General features: G+C 40.5%; 8 pseudogenes; all 8 read left to right on the top strand.

The window, feature by feature from the left end:
• Nucleotides 1–424: 424 nt before the first annotated feature.
• LOC114780686 (uncharacterized) lies at nucleotides 425–543 on the top strand (annotated as a pseudogene).
• Nucleotides 544–704: 161 nt separating this feature from the next.
• Nucleotides 705–823, top strand: LOC114780688 (uncharacterized; annotated as a pseudogene).
• Nucleotides 824–3,308: 2,485 nt separating this feature from the next.
• LOC114780687 (uncharacterized) lies at nucleotides 3,309–3,427 on the top strand (annotated as a pseudogene).
• A 1,323-nt stretch (nucleotides 3,428–4,750) lies between these two features.
• LOC114780685 (uncharacterized) lies at nucleotides 4,751–4,869 on the top strand (annotated as a pseudogene).
• Nucleotides 4,870–5,029: 160 nt separating this feature from the next.
• LOC114780679 (uncharacterized) lies at nucleotides 5,030–5,148 on the top strand (annotated as a pseudogene).
• Nucleotides 5,149–6,501: 1,353 nt separating this feature from the next.
• Nucleotides 6,502–6,620, top strand: LOC114780684 (uncharacterized; annotated as a pseudogene).
• A 3,143-nt stretch (nucleotides 6,621–9,763) lies between these two features.
• Nucleotides 9,764–9,882, top strand: LOC114780683 (uncharacterized; annotated as a pseudogene).
• A 1,407-nt stretch (nucleotides 9,883–11,289) lies between these two features.
• On the top strand, nucleotides 11,290–11,408 carry LOC114780682 (uncharacterized; annotated as a pseudogene).
• The last annotated feature ends 7,658 nt before the right edge of the window (nucleotides 11,409–19,066 follow it).

Genomic DNA, 19,066 nt, shown 5'->3' with positions numbered 1-19,066 from the left:
AAAACTTTTAAAATGAAAGTATTTACAATGGCTTTGTTAGCTTTTTTTGCCTTTTCTCCATCATAATTTGACAGTAAAGTGGGAGTTTCACTCTTTGATATGTGTTCAAGCCCCTTTGGTTTAAAGTTCAAGATTTTCAAGCAGAGTTTGTGTATGGACAAACCAGCTGAAGAATGGCCAATCTTGTCTGATCTCAGAAGCTAAGAAGGCTTGGGCCTGGTTAGTACTTGGATGGGAGACTACCTGGGAATACCAGGTGCTGTAAGCTTTAACTATTGAAAACTTTTTAAAACAAAAGTATTTACATGGCTTTGTTAACTTTTTGCCTTTTCTCCATCATAATTTGACAGTAAAGCGGGAGTTTTCACTCTTGATTGTGTTTAAGCCCTTTGGTTTAAAGTTCAAGATTTTCAAGCAGAGTTTGGTGTATGGACAAACCAGCTGAAGAATGCCCAATCTTGTCTGATCTCAGAAGCTAAGAAGGCTTGGGCCTGGTTAGTACTTGGATGGGAGACTACCTGGGAATACCAGGTGCTGTAAGCTTTAACCATTGAAAAACTTTTAAATGAAAGTATTTACATGGCTTTGTTAGCTTTTTTTTTGCCTTTTCTGCATCATAATTTGACAGTAAAGCGGGAGTTTTCACTCTTTGATATGTGTTCAAGCCCCTTTGGTTTAAAGTTCAAGATTTTCAAGCAGAGTTTGTGTACGGACAAACCAGCTGAAGAATGCCCAATCTTGTCTGATCTCAGAAGCTAAGAAGGCTTGGGCCTGGTTAGTACTTGGATGGGAGACTACCTGGGAATACCAGGTGCTGTAAGCTTTAACTATTGAAAACTTTAAAATGAAAGTATTTACATGGCTTTGTTAGCTTTTTTTGCCTTTCTCCATCATAATTTGACAGTAAGCGGGAGTTTTCGCACTTTATAATGTTTTCAAGCCCTTTTGTTTAAAGTCCAAGATTTTCAAGCAGAGTTTGCTTACAGACATGCCAGCTGAAGATTGCCCAATCTTGTCTTATCTCAGAAGCTAAGAAGGCCTGGGCCTGGTTAGTACTTGGATGGGAGACTACGTAGGAATGCCAGGGCAGTAAGCTTTAACTATTGAAAACTTTTAAAATGAAAGTATTTACATCACTTTGTTAACTTTTTTAAAGTAAGTTAAGGGGTATTTTCTTTCTTTTTTTTTTTTTTTTTTAACTTCTCTTCAGGTTTCTTTGTCTGTGTGTGCTCTACAACGATCATTCACAGGCTTGGAGCTGAATCGATTAGGTGGGGTTTTCCAGCCCTCGGCCTTCAGGTGCTACGCACCCTGATGTCAGTTAATATCTGATATGTCATATTAAGCGGATTTTTAGAACAGGGAGTCGGCAATAGGGCCTGCTCCATCCGCTCCATTCATCGACCCAGTATTGCATTGCCTCTAGAAGGTGTGCACTTTATTTGTTGTATTGCAAATAAAAGCTTACCACTCCAACTTTTTGCCTTTTCTCCATCATAATTTGACAGTAAAGCGGGAGTTTTAACTCTTTGATATGTGTTCAAGCCCTTTTGGTTTAAAGTTCAAGATTTTCAAGCAGAGTTTGTGTATGGACAAACCAGCTGAAGAATGCCCAATCTTGTCTGATCTCAGAAGCTAAGAAGGCTTGGGCCTGGTTAGTACTTGGATGGGAGACTACCTTGGAATACCAGGTGCTGTAAGCTTTAACTATTGAAAAACTTTTAAAATGAAAGTATTTACATGGCTTTGTTAGCTTTTTTTGCCTTTTCTCCATCATAATTTGACAGTAAAGTGGGAGTTTTCACTCTTTGATATGTGTTCAAGCCCCTTTGGTTTAAAGTTCAAGATTTTCAAGCAGAGTTTGTGTATGGACAAACCAGCTGAAGAATGCCAATCTTGTCTGATCTCAGAAGCTAAGAAGGCTTGGGCCTGGTTAGTACTTGGATGGGAGACTACCTGGGAATACCAGGTGCTGTAAGCTTTAACTATTGAAAAACTTTTAAAATGAAAGTATTTACATGGCTTTGTTAACTTTTTTGCCTTTTCTCCATCATAATTTGACAGTAAAGCGGGAGTTTTCACTCTTTGATATGTGTTTAAGCCCCTTTGGTTTAAAGTTCAAGATTTTCAAGCAGAGTTTGTGTATGGACAAACCAGCTGAAGAATGCCCAATCTTGTCTTATCTCAGAAGCTAAGAAGGCTTGGGCCTGGTTAGTACTTGGATGGGAGACTACCTGGGAATACCAGGAGCTGTAGGCTTTAACTATTGAAAAACTTTTAAAATAAAAGTATTTACATGGCTTTGTTAGCTTTTTTGCCTTTTCTCAGTCATAATTTGACAGTAAAGCGGGAGTTTTCGCACTTTATAATGTTTTCAAAGCCCTTTTGTTTAAAGTCCAAGATTTTCAAGCAGAGTTTGCTTACAGACATGCCAGCTGAAGAATTGCCCAATCTTGTCTGATCTCAGAAGCTAAGAAGGCCTGGGCCTGGTTAGTACTTGGATGGGAGACTACGTAGGAATGCCAGGTGCAGTAAGCTTTAACTATTGAAAACTTTTAAAATGAAAGTATTTACATCACTTTGTTAACTTTTTTTAAAGTAAGTTAAGGGGTATTTTCTTTTTTTTTTTTTTTTTTTTTTTAACTTCTCTTCAGGTTTCTTTGTCTGTGTGTGCTCTACAACGATCATTCACAGGCTTGGAGCTGAATCGATTAGGTGGGGTTTTCCAGCCCTCGGCCTTCAGGTGCTACGCACCCTGATGTCAGTTTAATATCTGATATGTCATATTAAGCGGATTTTTAGAACAGGGAGTCGGCAATAGGGCCTGCTCCATCCGCTCCATTCATCGACCCAGTATTGCATTGCCTCTAGAAGGTGTGCACTTTTTTTGTTGTATTGCAAATAAAAGCTTACCACTCCAACTTTTTGCCTTTTCTCCATCATAATTTGACAGTAAAGCGGGAGTTTTAACTCTTTGATATGTGTTCAAGCCCTTTTGGTTTAAAGTTCAAGATTTTCAAGCAGAGTTTGTGTATGGACAAACCAGCTGAAGAATGCCCAATCTTGTCTGATCTCAGAAGCTAATAAGGCTTGGGCCTGGTTAGTACTTGGATGGGAGACTACCTGGGAATACCAGGTGCTGTAAGCTTTAACTATTGAAAAACTTTTAAAATGAAAGTATTTACATGGCTTTGTTAGCTTTTTTTGCCTTTTCTGCATCATAATTTGACAGTAAAGCGGGAGTTTTCACTCTTTGATATGTGTTCAAGCCCCTTTGGTTTAAAGTTCAAGATTTTCAAGCAGAGTTTGTGTACGGACAAACCAGCTGAAGAATGCCCAATCTTGTCTGATCTCAGAAGCTAAGAAGGCTTGGGCCTGGTTAGTACTTGGATGGGAGACTACCTGGGAATACCAGGTGCTGTAAGCTTTAACTATTGAAAAACTTTTAAAATGAAAGTATTTACATGGCTTTGTTAGCTTTTTTGCCTTTTCTCCATCATAATTTGACAGTAAAGTCGGGAGTTTTCACTCTTTGATATGTGTTCAAGCCCCTTTGGTTTAAAGTTCAAGATTTTCAAGCAGAGTTTGTGTATGGACAAACCAGCTGAAGAATGGCCAATCTTGTCTGATCTCAGAAGCTAAGAAGGCTTGGGCCTGGTTAGTACTTGCATGGGAGACTACCTGGGAATACCAGGTGCTGTAAGCTTTAACTATTGAAAACTTTTAAAACAAAAGTATTTACATGGCTTTGTTAACTTTTTGCCTTTTCTCCATCATAATTTGACAGTAAAGCGGGAGTTTTCACTCTTTGATATGTGTTTAAGCCCCTTTGGTTTAAAGTTCAAGATTTTCAAGCAGAGTTTGTGTACGGACAAACCAGCTGAAGAATGCCCAATCTTGTCTTATCTCAGAAGCTAAGAAGGCTTGGGCCTGGTTAGTACTTGGATGGGAGACTACCTGGGAATACCAGGAGCTGTAGGCTTTAACTATTGAAAAACTTTTAAAATAAAAGTATTTACATGGCTTTGTTAGCTTTTTTGCCTTTTCTCAGTCATAATTTGACAGTAAAGCGGGAGTTTTCGCACTTTATAATGTTTTCAAAGCCCTTTTGTTTAAAGTCCAAGATTTTCAAGCAGAGTTTGCTTACAGACATGCCAGCTGAAGATTGCCCAATCTTGTCTGATCTCAGAAGCTAAGAAGGCCTGGGCCTGGTTAGTACTTGGAATGGGAGACTACGTAGGAATGCCAGGTGCAGTAAGCTTTAACTATTGAAAACTTTTAAAATGAAAGTATTTACATCACTTTGTTAACTTTTTTTAAAGTAAGTTAAGGGGTATTTTCTTTCTTTTTTTTTTTTTTTTTAACTTCTCTTCAGGTTTCTTTGTCTGTGTGTGCTCTACAACGATCATTCACAGGCTTGGAGCTGAATCGATTAGGTGGGGTTTTCCAGCCCTCGGCCTTCAGGTGCTACGCACCCTGATGTCAGTTTAATATCTGATATGTCATATTAAGCGGATTTTTAGAACAGGGAGTCGGCAATAGGGCCTGCTCCATCCGCTCCATTCATCGACCCAGTATTGCATTGCCTCTAGAAGGTGTGCACTTTATTTGTTGTATTGCAAATAAAAGCTTACCACTCCAACTTTTTGCCTTTTCTCCATCATAATTTGACAGTAAAGCGGGAGTTTTAACTCTTTGATATGTGTTCAAGCCCTTTTGGTTTAAAGTTCAAGATTTTCAAGCAGAGTTTGTGTATGGACAAACCAGCTGAAGAATGCCCAATCTTGTCTGATCTCAGAAGCTAAGAAGGCTTGGGCCTGGTTAGTACTTGGATGGGAGACTACCTGGGAATACCAGGTGCTGTAAGCTTTAACTATTGAAAAACTTTTAAAATGAAAGTATTTACATGGCTTTGTTAGCTTTTTTTGCCTTTTCTGCATCATAATTTGACAGTAAAGCGGGAGTTTTCACTCTTTGATATGTGTTCAAGCCCCTTTGGTTTAAAGTTCAAGATTTTCAAGCAGAGTTTGTGTACGGACAAACCAGCTGAAGAATGCCCAATCTTGTCTGATCTCAGAAGCTAAGAAGGCTTGGGCCTGGTTAGTACTTGGATGGGAGACTACCTGGGAATACCAGGTGCTGTAAGCTTTAACTATTGAAAAACTTTTAAAATGAAAGTATTTACATGGCTTTGTTAGCTTTTTTGCCTTTTCTCCATCATAATTTGACAGTAAAGTGGGAGTTTTCACTCTTTGATATGTGTTCAAGCCCCTTTGGTTTAAAGTTCAAGATTTTCAAGCAGAGTTTGTGTATGGACAAACCAGCTGAAGAATGGCCAATCTTGTCTGATCTCAGAAGCTAAGAAGGCTTGGGCCTGGTTAGTACTTGCATGGGAGACTACCTGGGAATACCAGGTGCTGTAAGCTTTAACTATTGAAAAACTTTTAAAATAAAAGTATTTACATGGCTTTGTTAACTTTTTTTGCCTTTTCTCCATCATAATTTGACAGTAAAGCGGGAGTTTTCACTCTTTGATATGTGTTTAAGCCCCTTTGGTTTAAAGTTCAAGATTTTCAAGCAGAGTTTGTGTACGGACAAACCAGCTGAAGAATGCCCAATCTTGTCTTATCTCAGAAGCTAAGAAGGCTTGGGCCTGGTTAGTACTTGGATGGGAGACTACCTGGGAATACCAGGAGCTGTAGGCTTTAACTATTGAAAAACTTTTAAAATAAAAGTATTTACATGGCTTTGTTAGCTTTTTCGCCTTTTCTCAGTCATAATTTGACAGTAAAGCGGGAGTTTTCGCACTTTATAATGTTTTCAAAGCCCTTTTGTTTAAAGTCCAAGATTTTCAAGCAGAGTTTGCTTACAGACATGCCAGCTGAAGATTGCCCAATCTTGTCTGATCTCAGAAGCTAAGAAGGCCTGGGCCTGGTTAGTACTTGGATGGGAGACTACGTAGGAATGCCAGGTGCAGTAAGCTTTAACTATTGAAAACTTTTAAAATGAAAGTATTTACATCACTTTGTTAACTTTTTTTAAAGTAAGTTAAGGGGTATTTTCTTTCTTTGATATGTTTTCCCGCCTTTTTTCTTTTTTTTTTTTTTTTTTAACTTCTCTTCAGGTTTCTTTGTCTGTGTGTGCTCTACAACGATCATTCACAGGCTTGGAGCTGAACCGATTAGGTGGGGTTTTCCAGGCCCTCGGCCTTCAGGGTGCTACGCACCCTGATGTCAGTTTAATATCTGATATGTCATATTAAGCGGATTTTTAGAACAGGGAGTCGGCAATAGGGCCTGCTCCATCCGCTCCATTCATCGACCCAGTATTGCATTGCCTCTAGAAGGTGTGCACTTTATTTGTTGTATTGCAAATAAAAGCTTACCACTCCAACTTTTTGCCTTTTCTCCATCATAATTTGACAGTGAAGCGGGAGTTTTAACTCTTTGATATGTGTTCAAGCCCTTTTGGTTTAAAGTTCAAGATTTTCAAGCAGAGTTTGTGTATGGACAAACCAGCTGAAGAATGCCCAATCTTGTCTGATCTCAGAAGCTAAGAAGGCTTGGGCCTGGTTAGTACTTGGATGGGAGACTACCTGGGAATACCAGGTGCTGTAAGCTTTAACTATTGAAAAACTTTTAAAATGAAAGTATTTACATGGCTTTGTTAGCTTTTTTTGCCTTTTCTGCATCATAATTTGACAGTAAAGCGGGAGTTTTCACTCTTTGATATGTGTTCAAGCCCCTTTGGTTTAAAGTTCAAGATTTTCAAGCAGAGTTTGTGTATGGACAAACCAGCTGAAGAATGCCCAATCTTGTCTTATCTCAGAAGCTAAGAAGGCTTGGGCCTGGTTAGTACTTGGATGGGAGACTACCTGGGAATACCAGGTGCTGTAAGCTTTAACTATTGAAAAACTTTTAAAATAAAAGTATTTACATGGCTTTGTTAGCTTTTTTGCCTTTTCTCCATCATAATTTGACAGTAAAGCGGAAGTTTTCGCACTTTATAATGTTTTCAAAGCCCTTTTGTTTAAAGTCCAAGATTTTTAAGCAGAGTTTGCTTACAGACATGCCAGCTGAAGATTGCCCAATCTTGTCTGATCTCAGAAGCTAAGAAGGCCTGGGCCTGGTTAGTACTTGGATGGGAGACTATGTAGGAATGCCAGGTGCAGTAAGCTTTAACTATTGAAAACTTTTAAAATGAAAGTATTTACATCACTTTGTTAACTTTTTTTTTAAAGTAAGTTAAGGGGTATTTTCTTTCTTTGATATGTTTTCCCGCCTTTTTTCTTTCTTTTTTTTTTTTTAACTTCTCTTCAGGTTTCTTTGTCTGTGTGTGCTCTACAACGATCATTCACAGGCTTGGAGCTGAATCGATTAGGTGGGGTTTTCCAGCCCTCGGCCTTCAGGTGCTACGCACCCTGATGTCAGTTTAATATCTGATATGTCATATTAAGCGGATTTTTAGAACAGGGAGTCGGCAATAGGGCCTGCTCCATCCGCTCCATTCATCGACCCAGTATTGCATTGCCTCTAGAAGGTGTGCACTTTATTTGTTGTATTGCAAATAAAAGCTTACCACTCCAACTTTTTGCCTTTTCTCCATCATAATTTGACAGTAAAGCGGGAGTTTTAACTCTTTGATATGTGTTCAAGCCCTTTTGGTTTAAAGTTCAAGATTTTCAAGCAGAGTTTGTGTATGGACAAACCAGCTGAAGAATGCCCAATCTTGTCTGATCTCAGAAGCTAAGAAGGCTTGGGCCTGGTTAGTACTTGGATGGGAGACTACGTAGGAATGCCAGGTGCAGTAAGCTTTAACTATTGAAAACTTTTAAAATGAAAGTATTTACATCACTTTGTTAACTTTTTTTAAAGTAAGTTAAGGGGTATTTTCTTTCTTTTTTTTTTTTTTTTTAACTTCTCTTCAGGTTTCTTTGTCTGTGTGTGCTCTACAACGATCATTCACAGGCTTGGAGCTGAATCGATTAGGTGGGGTTTTCCAGCCCTCGGCCTTCAGGTGCTACGCACCCTGATGTCAGTTTAATATCTGATATGTCATATTAAGCGGATTTTTAGAACAGGGAGTCGGCAATAGGGCCTGCTCCATCCGCTCCATTCATCGACCCAGTATTGCATTGCCTCTAGAAGGTGTGCACTTTATTTGTTGTATTGCAAATAAAAGCTTACCACTCCAACTTTTTGCCTTTTCTCCATCATAATTTGACAGTAAAGCGGGAGTTTTAACTCTTTGATATGTGTTCAAGCCCTTTTGGTTTAAAGTTCAAGATTTTCAAGCAGAGTTTGTGTATGGACAAACCAGCTGAAGAATGCCCAATCTTGTCTGATCTCAGAAGCTAATAAGGCTTGGGCCTGGTTAGTACTTGGATGGGAGACTACCTGGGAATACCAGGTGCAGTAAGCTTTAACTATTGAAAAACTTTTAAAATGAAAGTATTTACATGGCTTTGTTAGCTTTTTTGCCTTTTCTGCTCATAATTTGACAGTAAAGCGGGAGTTTTCACTCTTTGATATGTGTTCAAGCCCCTTTGGTTTAAAGTTCAAGATTTTCAAGCAGAGTTTGTGTACGGACAAACCAGCTGAAGAATGCCCAATGTTGTGTTATCTCAGAAGCTAAGAAGGCTTGGGCCTGGTTAGTACTTGGATGGGAGACTACCTGGGAATACCAGGTGCTGTAAGCTTTAACTATTGAAAAACTTTTAAAATGAAAGTATTTACATGGCTTTGTTAACTTTTTTGCCTTTTTTCCATCATAATTTGACAGTAAAGCGGGAGTTTTCACTCTTTGATATGTGTTTAAGCCCCTTTGGTTTAAAGTTCAAGATTTTCAAGCAGAGTTTGTGTATGGACAAACCAGCTGAAGAATGCCCAATCTTGTCTTATCTCAGAAGCTAAGAAGGCTTGGGCCTGGTTAGTACTTGGATGGGAGACTACCTGGGAATACCAGGTGCTGTAAGCTTTAACTATTGAAAAACTTTTAAAATAAAAGTATTTACATGGCTTTGTTAGCTTTTTTGCCTTTTCTCCATCATAATTTGACAGTAAAGCGGGAGTTTTCGCACTTTATAATGTTTTCAAAGCCCTTTTGTTTAAAGTCCAAGATTTTTAAGCAGAGTTTGCTTACAGACATGCCAGCTGAAGATTGCCCAATCTTGTCTGATCTCAGAAGCTAAGAAGGCCTGGGCCTGGTTAGTACTTGGATGGGAGACTACGTAGGAATGCCAGGTGCAGTAATCTTTAACTATTGAAAACTTTTAAAATGAAAGTATTTACATCACTTTGTTAACTTTTTTTAAAGTAAGTTAAGGGGTATTTTCTTTCTTTGATATGTTTTCCCGCCTTTTTTCTTTTTTTTTTTAACTTCTCTTCAGGTTTCTTTGTCTGTGTGTGCTCTACAACGATCATTCACAGGCTTGGAGCTGAACCGATTAGGTGGGGTTTTCCAGGCCTCGGCCTTCGGGTGCTACGCACCCTGATGTCAGTTTAATATCTGATATGTCATATTAAGCGGATTTTTAGAACAGGGAGTCGGCAATAGGGCCTGCTCCATCCGCTCCATTCATCGACCCAGTATTGCATTGCCTCTAGAAGGTGTGCACTTTATTTGTTGTATTGCAAATAAAAGCTTACCACTCCAACTTTTTGCCTTTTCTCCATCATAATTTGACAGTGAAGCGGGAGTTTTAACTCTTTGATATGTGTTCAAGCCCTTTTGGTTTAAAGTTCAAGATTTTCAAGCAGAGTTTGTGTATGGACAAACCAGCTGAAGAATGCCCAATCTTGTCTGATCTCAGAAGCTAAGAAGGCTTGGGCCTGGTTAGTACTTGGATGGGAGACTACCTGGGAATACCAGGTGCTGTAAGCTTTAACTATTGAAAAACTTTTAAAATGAAAGTATTTACATGGCTTTGTTAGCTTTTTTTGCCTTTTCTGCATCATAATTTGACAGTAAAGCGGGAGTTTTCACTCTTTGATATGTGTTCAAGCCCCTTTGGTTTAAAGTTCAAGATTTTCAAGCAGAGTTTGTGTATGGACAAACCAGCTGAAGAATGCCCAATCTTGTCTTATCTCAGAAGCTAAGAAGGCTTGGGCCTGGTTAGTACTTGGATGGGAGACTATGTAGGAATGCCAGGTGCAGTAAGCTTTAACTATTGAAAACTTTTAAAATGAAAGTATTTACATCACTTTGTTAACTTTTTTTTTAAAGTAAGTTAAGGGGAATTTTCTTTCTTTGATATGTTTTCCCGCCTTTTTTCTTTCTTTTTTTTTTTTTTAACTTCTCTTCAGGTTTCTTTGTCTGTGTGTGCTCTAAAACGATCATTCACAGGCTTGGAGCTGAATCGATTAGGTGGGGTTTTCCAGCCCTCGGCCTTCAGGTGCTACGCACCCTGATGTCAGTTTAATATCTGATATGTCATATTAAGCGGATTTTTAGAACAGGGAGTCGGCAATAGGGCCTGCTCCATCCGCTCCATTCATCGACCCAGTATTGCATTGCCTCTAGAAGGTGTGCACTTTATTTGTTGTATTGCAAATAAAAGCTTACCACTCCAACTTTTTGCCTTTTCTCCATCATAATTTGACAGTAAAGCGGGAGTTTTAACTCTTTGATATGTGTTCAAGCCCTTTTGGTTTAAAGTTCAAGATTTTCAAGCAGAGTTTGTGTATGGACAAACCAGCTGAAGAATGCCCAATCTTGTCTGATCTCAGAAGCTAAGAAGGCTTGGGCCTGGTTAGTACTTGGATGGGAGACTACGTAGGAATGCCAGGTGCAGTAAGCTTTAACTATTGAAAACTTTTAAAATGAAAGTATTTACATCACTTTGTTAACTTTTTTTAAAGTAAGTTAAGGGGTATTTTCTTTCTTTTTTTTTTTTTTTTTTAACTTCTCTTCAGGTTTCTTTGTCTGTGTGTGCTCTACAACGATCATTCACAGGCTTGGAGCTGAATCGATTAGGTGGGGTTTTTCCAGCCCTCGGCCTTCAGGTGCTACGCACCCTGATGTCAGTTTAATATCTGATATGTCATATTAAGCGGATTTTTAGAACAGGGAGTCGGCAATAGGGCCTGCTCCATCCGCTCCATTCATCGACCCAGTATTGCATTGCCTCTAGAAGGTGTGCACTTTATTTGTTGTATTGCAAATAAAAGCTTACCACTCCAACTTTTTGCCTTTTCTCCATCATAATTTGACAGTAAAGCGGGAGTTTTAACTCTTTGATATGTGTTCAAGCCCTTTTGGTTTAAAGTTCAAGATTTTCAAGCAGAGTTTGTGTATGGACAAACCAGCTGAAGAATGCCCAATCTTGTCTGATCTCAGAAGCTAAGAAGGCTTGGGCCTGGTTAGTACTTGGATGGGAGACTACCTGGGAATACCAGGTGCTGTAAGCTTTAACTATTGAAAAACTTTTAAAATGAAAGTATTTACATGGCTTTGTTAGCTTTTTTTGCCTTTTCTGCTCATAATTTGACAGTAAAGCGGGAGTTTTCACTCTTTGATATGTGTTCAAGCCCCTTTGGTTTAAAGTTCAAGATTTTCAAGCAGAGTTTGTGTACGGACAAACCAGCTGAAGAATGCCCAATGTTGTGTTATCTCAGAAGCTAAGAAGGCTTGTGCCTGGTTAGTACTTGGATGGGAGACTACCTGGGAATACCAGGTGCTGTAAGCTTTAACTATTGAAAAACTTTTAAAATAAAAGTATTTACATGGCTTTGTTAACTTTTTTGCCTTTTTTCCATCATAATTTGACAGTAAAGCGGGAGTTTTCACTCTTTGATATGTGTTTAAGCCCCTTTGGTTTAAAGTTCAAGATTTTCAAGCAGAGTTTGTGTATGGACAAACCAGCTGAAGAATGCCCAATCTTGTCTTATCTCAGAAGCTAAGAAGGCTTGGGCCTGGTTAGTACTTGGATGGGAGACTACCTGGGAATACCAGGTGCTGTAAGCTTTAACTATTGAAAAACTTTTAAAACAAAAGTATTTACATGGCTTTGTTAGCTTTTTTGCCTTTTCTCCATCATAATTTGACAGTAAAGCGGGAGTTTTCGCACTTTATAATGTTTTCAAAGCCCTTTTGTTTAAAGTCCAAGATTTTTAAGCAGAGTTTGCTTACAGACATGCCAGCTGAAGATTGCCCAATCTTGTCTGATCTCAGAAGCTAAGAAGGCCTGGGCCTGGTTAGTACTTGGATGGGAGACTATGTAGGAATGCCAGGTGCAGTAAGCTTTAACTATTGAAAACTTTTAAAATGTAAGTATTTACATCACTTTGTTAACTTTTTTTTTAAAGTAAGTTAACGGGTATTTTCTTTCTTTGATATGTTTTCCCGCCTTTTTTCTTTCTTTTTTTTTTTTTTAACTTCTCTTCAGGTTTCTTTGTCTGTGTGTGCTCTACAACGATCATTCACAGGCTTGGAGCTGAATCGATTAGGTGGGGTTTTCTAGCCTCGGCCTTCAGGTGCTACGCACCCTGATGTCAGTTTAATATCTGATATGTCATATTAAGCGGATTTTTAGAACAGGGAGTCGGCAATAGGGCCTGCTCCATCCGCTCCATTCATCGACCCAGTATTGCATTGCCTCTAGAAGGTGTGCACTTTATTTGTTGTATTGCAAATAAAAGCTTACCACTCCAACTTTTTGCCTTTTCTCCATCATAATTTGACAGTTTTAACTCTTTGATATGTGTTCAAGCCCTTTTGGTTTAAAGTTCAAGATTTTCAAGCAGAGTTTGTGTATGGACAAACCAGCTGAAGAATGTCCAATCTTGTCTGATCTCAGAAGCTAAGAAGGCTTGGGCCTGGTTAGTACTTGGATGGGAGACTACCTGGGAATACCAGGTGCTGTAAGCTTTAACTATTGAAAAACTTTTAAAATGAAAGTATTTACATGGCTTTGTTAGCTTTTTTGCCTTTTCTGCATCATAATTTGACAGTAAAGCGGGAGTTTTCACTCTTTGATATGTGTTCAAGCCCCTTTGGTTTAAAGTTCAAGATTTTCAAGCAGAGTTTGTGTACTGACAAACCAGCTGAAGAATGTCCAATGTTGTCTTATCTCAGAAGCTAAGAAGGCTTGGGCCTGGTTAGTACTTGGATGGGAGACTACCTGGGAATACCAGGTGCTGTAAGCTTTAACTATTGAAAAACTTTTAAAATGAAAGTATTTACATGGCTTTGTTAACTTTTTTGCCTTTTTTCCATCATAATTTGACAGTAAAAAAAAATCAGACCAAGATGGCGGCGCGTACACATCGCGAGGCTCAGCGTCTCTCCAGTTTCTGCAGTTTTGCGGTAATTTTCTTGCTCATGTCGGGGCTGTTCGTGCAGAACAGTAGTGCCTCAACATCGTACTCCCGACAAGAGCTTTTGGATATTGGTTCTCGTAATTTTAACAGTTTTATCAGCAATCTTGAACTCATCCCTGAGATCGGCAGAACACCCGAGGCGGCGCACCCTACCCGACCGGGCGGAAGTGCTCGAAGACGCCGTCGAGACCGTAAACAAAGGCGGGGGAAGCGCGGAGGGCTAAGAGCTAAGCTAAAGCTAACACCACACTGGCTCTCTTTGCCCAGCATTCTTCTCGCCAATGTACGGTCACTGGTGAACAAAATGGATGAGATTCGACTCCGAATCAACCACAGCAAGAAACTCTGGAACTGCAATGTCATGATTTTCACTGAAACATGGCTAAACAATGGAATACCGGACAATGCTATTGCTCTAGCTGAGCACCACATTCTCCGGGCAGACAGAACGGCGGATGACTCCGGTAAGACCAGAGGTGGGGGATTGTGCATCTATGTTAACAAAGCCTGGTGCACGAACTCTACTATCATTGGGAGACACTGCTCAGCTAACCTAGAGTTTCTCATGGTTAAGTGCAGACCGTTCTATCTGCCGCGGGAGTTCACATCCACCATTATAACTGCCACTTACATTCCTCCTGATGCTGATGCCAAGCTTGCTATGAACGAACTTCATGCGGCCATCAGTAAACAACAGACTGATCACCCAGAGGCTGCATACATTGTGGCGGGGGATTTTAATCATTCCAATTTGAAGACGGTATTTCCTAAATTTCATAAAAACATTCTCTGTCACACCAGAGGAAACAAAACTCTGGATCAAGTTTATACAAACATGGCTGAAGCCTATGCTGTGACCCCCCTCCCCCACTTCGGACAATCAGATCACCTTTCTTTGTTTCTCACCCCCAAGTACTCCCCCCTCATCAACCGTGTGAAGCCATCAGTGAGGACCATCAAAGTGTGGCCAGCGGGGGCTGACATCACACTCCAGGACAGGTTCCAACACACAGACTGGAGTATGTTTGCTTCACAGGCCACCTGTGGCTCTCACACGGACATCGACATCTACACCTCCTCTGTTCTGAACTACATTAACACCACCATAGACACGGTTACTACTCAGAAACAGATCACCACATACCCTAATCAGAAGCCTTGGATGAACAAGGAGGTGCGTCTCCTGCTGAAGGCACGCAACAATGCCTTCAGATCGGGTGATGCACAGGCCTACGGCATTTCCAGGGCGAACCTGAAGAGGGGCATCAAAAAGGCCAAGCACTGCTACAAACTAAAGCTAGAGGAATACTTCTCCAATGCTGATCCTCGACGCTTGTGGCAGGGCATTCAGGCCATTACAGACTATAAACCCAGCAACTCAGCCCCCACAACCACAGATGTCCTCTTTCTGAATGAGCTCAACGACTTTTATGCTCGCTTTGAAAGAGACAACAAGCAACCTGCTGTCAAGATCCCCTCATCTACCGACCACTCGCCCATCATACTCACCTCCTCAGATGTTTGCACTGCACTGAGTCGGATAAACGCGCGCAGGGCTGCTGGACCAGACGGCATCCCGGGGCGCGTACTTAGAGCATGTGCAGAGCAGCTCGCTGGCGTATTCACGGACATTTTTAACATGTCTCTCGCCCAAGCAGCTGTTCCAACATGCCTCAAATCCACCTCCATTGTACCAGTGCCGAAACATTCTAGTCCAACATGCCTGAATGACTACCGCCCTGTAGCACTCACACCCATAATCATGAAGTGCTTCGAGCGGTTAGTCCTAGCACATCTGAGGGACTTCCTCCCACCAACTCTGGACCCACACCAGTTTGCGTACCGTAGCAATAGGAGCACAGAGGATGCAGTCTCCATAGCGCTGCACTCTGTACTCACACACCTGGACAAGCAAAACACATATGCACGGATGCTGTTTGTTGATTTCAGCTCAGCATTTAACACTGTCATCCCCTCTAAGCTAATCTCTAAACTTAGAGCCCTGGACATCAACACCTCACTTTGCAACTGGATTATGGACTTTCTGACCAGCAGACCACAGCATGTAAGGTCAGGCCACATACGCTCCACTACTGTCACGCTCAACACTGGTGTACCACAGGGCTGTGTGCTGAGCCCCTTCCTCTACTCCCTCTTCACCCATGACTGCCGACCTATGTATGGATCAAACTCCGTTATTAAGTTTGCAGATGACACCACGGTGATAGGTCTCATCGACAACAACGATGAGACTGCCTACAGGGAGGAGGTCCAGCATCTGGCCACTTGGTGCACAGAAAATAACCTTCTTTTAAACACCACCAAGACCAAGGAGCTCATTGTGGACTTCAGGAGGGAGAGAAGAGGCTCGCATGATCCCATCCACATCAATGGGATGACTGTGCAGCCTGTTACATCCTTCAAGTTCCTGGGGACCCACATCTCAGAGGACCTGTCCTGGAGCATTAACACCTCCAGCCTGGTCAAGAAGGCTCACCAGCGCCTCTTCTTCTTGAGAACATTAAAAAAGAACCAGCTACCCACTACCATCCTGTTGAACTTTTACCGCTCTACAATAGAGAGCATCCTTACCAGCTGTCTCACAGTGTGGTATGGAAGCTGCACTGCTGCTGAGCGTAAGGCGATGCAGCGGGTGGTGAAAACTGCCCAGCGCATCACAGGGACTCCACTTCCATCCATTGAGGAAATCCAGAGGAAGCACTGTCTGCGTCGAGCTCGCAGTATTCTTAAGGACTCCTCCCACCCGGCCCACGAACTGTTCTCTCTCCTGCCTTCAGGCAGACGGTTCAGGCTACCACGGACAAGAACCAGCAGACTTAGGAACAGCTTTTTTCCCAGAGCTGTTTCCTTGCTGAACTCCTCTGCCCCCCCCATTCACTCTTGATAATCACTGCACTGCACATATCACTTTGTACTGCACATATCACTTTGTACTGCACATATCACCTTATGTATAGCACATATCACTTTATGTATATATATATAACTTAACTTATTTGAACTGTATCCTGCACTTGCTGCTTATTGCACTTCTGGTTAGACCTAAACTACATTTCGTTGCCCTGTACTTGTACATGTGTAATGACAATAAAGTTGAATCTAATCTAATCTAATCTAAAGCGGGAGTTGTCCCTCTTTGATATGTGTTTAAGCCCCTTTGGTTTAAAGTTCAAGATTTTCAAGCAGAGTTTGTGTACGGACAAACCAGCTGAAGAATGCCCAATGTTGTCTGATCTCAGAAGCTAAGAAGGCTTGGGCCGGGTTAGTACTTGGATGGGAGACTACCTGGGAATACCAGGTGCTGTAAGCTTTAACTATTGAAAAACTTTTAAATGAAAGTATTTACATTGCTTTGTTAACTTTTTTGCCTTTTTTCCATCATAATTTGACAGTAAAGCGGGAGTTTTCACTCTTTGATATGTGTTTAAGCCCCTTTGGTTTAAAGTTCAAGATTTTCAAGCAGAGTTTGTGTACGGACAAACCAGCTGAAGAATGCCCAATCTTGTCTTATCTCAGAAGCTAAGAAGGCTTGGGCCTGTTTAGTACTTGGATGGGAGACTACCTGGGAATACCAGGTGCTGTAAGCTTTAACTATTGAAAAACTTTTAAAATAAAAGTATTTACATGGCTTTGTTAGCTTTTTTGCCTTTTCTCCATCATAATTTGACAGTAAAGCGGGAGTTTTCGCACTTTATAATGTTTTCAAAGCCCTTTTGTTTAAAGTCCAAGATTTTCAAGCAGAGTTTGCTTACAGACATGCCAGCTGAAGATTGCCCAATCTTGTCTGATCTCAGAAGCTAAGAAGGCCTGGGCCTGCTTAGTACTTGGATGGGAGACTACGTAGGAATGCCAGGTGCAGTAAGCTTTAACTATTGAAAACTTTTAAAATGAAAGTATTTACATCACTTTGTTAACTTTTTTTTAAAGTAAGTTAAGGGGTATTTGGTTTTCCAGCCCTCGGCCTTCAGGTGCTACGCACCCTGATGTCAGTTTAATATCTGATATGTCATATTAAGTGGATTTTTAGAACAGGGAGTCGGCAATAGGGCCTTCTCCATCCGCTCCATTCATCGACCCAGTATTGCATTGCCTCTAGAAGGTGTGCACTTTATTTGTTGTATTGCAAAAAAAGCTTACCACTCCAACTTTTTGCCTTTTCTCCATCATAATTTGACAGTAAAGCGGGAGTTTTCGCACATTATAATGTTATCAAAGCCCTTTTGGTTTAAAGTTCAAGATTTTCAAGCAGAGTTTGTGTACAGACAAACGAGCTGAAGAATGCCCAATGTTGTCTGATCTCAGAAGCTAAGAAGGCTTGGGCCTGGTTAGTACTTGGATGGGAGACTACCTGGGAATACCAGGTGCTGAAAGCTTTAACTATTGAAAAACTTTTAAAATGAAAGTATTTACATGGCTTTGTTAGCTTTTTTGCCTTTTTTCCATCATAATTTGACAGTAAAGCGGGAGTTTTCACTCTTTGATATGTGTTTAAGCCCCTTTGGTTTAAAGTTCAAGATTTTCAAGCAGAGTTTGTGTACGGACAAACCAGCTGAAGAATGCCCAATCTTGTCTTATCTCAGAAGCTAAGAAGGCTTGGGCCTGGTTAGTACTTGGATGGGAGACTACCTGGGAATACCAGGTGCTGTAAGCTTTAACTATTGAAAAACTTTTAAAATGAAAGTATTTACATGGCTTTGTTAGCTTTTTTGCCTTTTTTCCATCATAATTTGACAGTAAAGCGGGAGTTTTCACTCTTTGATATGTGTTTAAGCCACTTTGGTTTAAAGTTCAAGATTTTCAAGCAGAGTTTGTGTACGGACAAACCAGCTGAAGAATGCCCAATCTTGTCTTATCTCAGAAGCTAAGAAGGCTTGGGCCTGGTTAGTACTTGGATGGGAGACTACCTGGGAATACCAGGTGCTGTAAGCTTTAACTATTGAAAAACGTTTAAAATAAAAGTATTTTTACATGGCTTTGTTAGCTTTTTTGCCTTTTCTCCATCATAATTTGACAGTAAAGCAGGAGTTTTCGCACTTTATAATGTTTTCAAAGCCCTTTTGTTTAAAGTCCAAGATTTTTAAGCAGAGTTTGCTTACAGACATGCCAGCTGAAGATTGCCCAATCTTGTCTGATCTCAGAAGCTAAGAAGGCCTGGACCTGGTTAGTACTTTGATGGGAGACTATGTAGGAATGCCAGGTGCAGTAAGCTTTAACTATTGAAAACTTTTAAAATGAAAGTATTTACATCACTTTGTTAACTTTTTTTTTAAAGTAAGTTAAGGGGTATTTTCTTTCTTTGATATGTTTTCCCGCCTTTTTTCTTTCTTTTTTTTTTTTTAACTTCTCTTCAGGTTTCTTTGTCTGTGTGTGCTCTACAACGATCATTCACAGGCTTGGAGCTGAATCGATTAGGTGGGGTTTTCCAGCCCTCGGCCTTCAGGTGCTACGCACCCTGATGTCAGTTTAATATCTGATATGTCATATTAAGCGGATTTTTAGAACAGGGAGTCGGCAATAGGGCCTGCTCCATCCGCTCCATTCATCGACCCAGTATTGCATTGCCTCTAGAAGGTGTGCACTTTATTTGTTGTATTGCAAATAAAAGCTTACCACTCCAACTTTTTGCCTTTTCTGCATCATAATTTGACAGTAAAGCGGGAGTTTTAACTCTTTGATATGTGTTCAAGCCCTTTTGGTTTAAAGTTCAAGATTTTCAAGCAGAGTTT

The sequence above is a fragment of the Denticeps clupeoides genome, unplaced genomic scaffold (genome assembly GCF_900700375.1).
Source record: "Denticeps clupeoides unplaced genomic scaffold, fDenClu1.1, whole genome shotgun sequence".
NCBI classification, from domain to species: domain Eukaryota; kingdom Metazoa; phylum Chordata; class Actinopteri; order Clupeiformes; family Denticipitidae; genus Denticeps; species Denticeps clupeoides.
The sequence above is the reverse complement of the archived record's forward strand: the minus strand, read 5'-3'. Positions and strand labels throughout refer to the sequence as shown.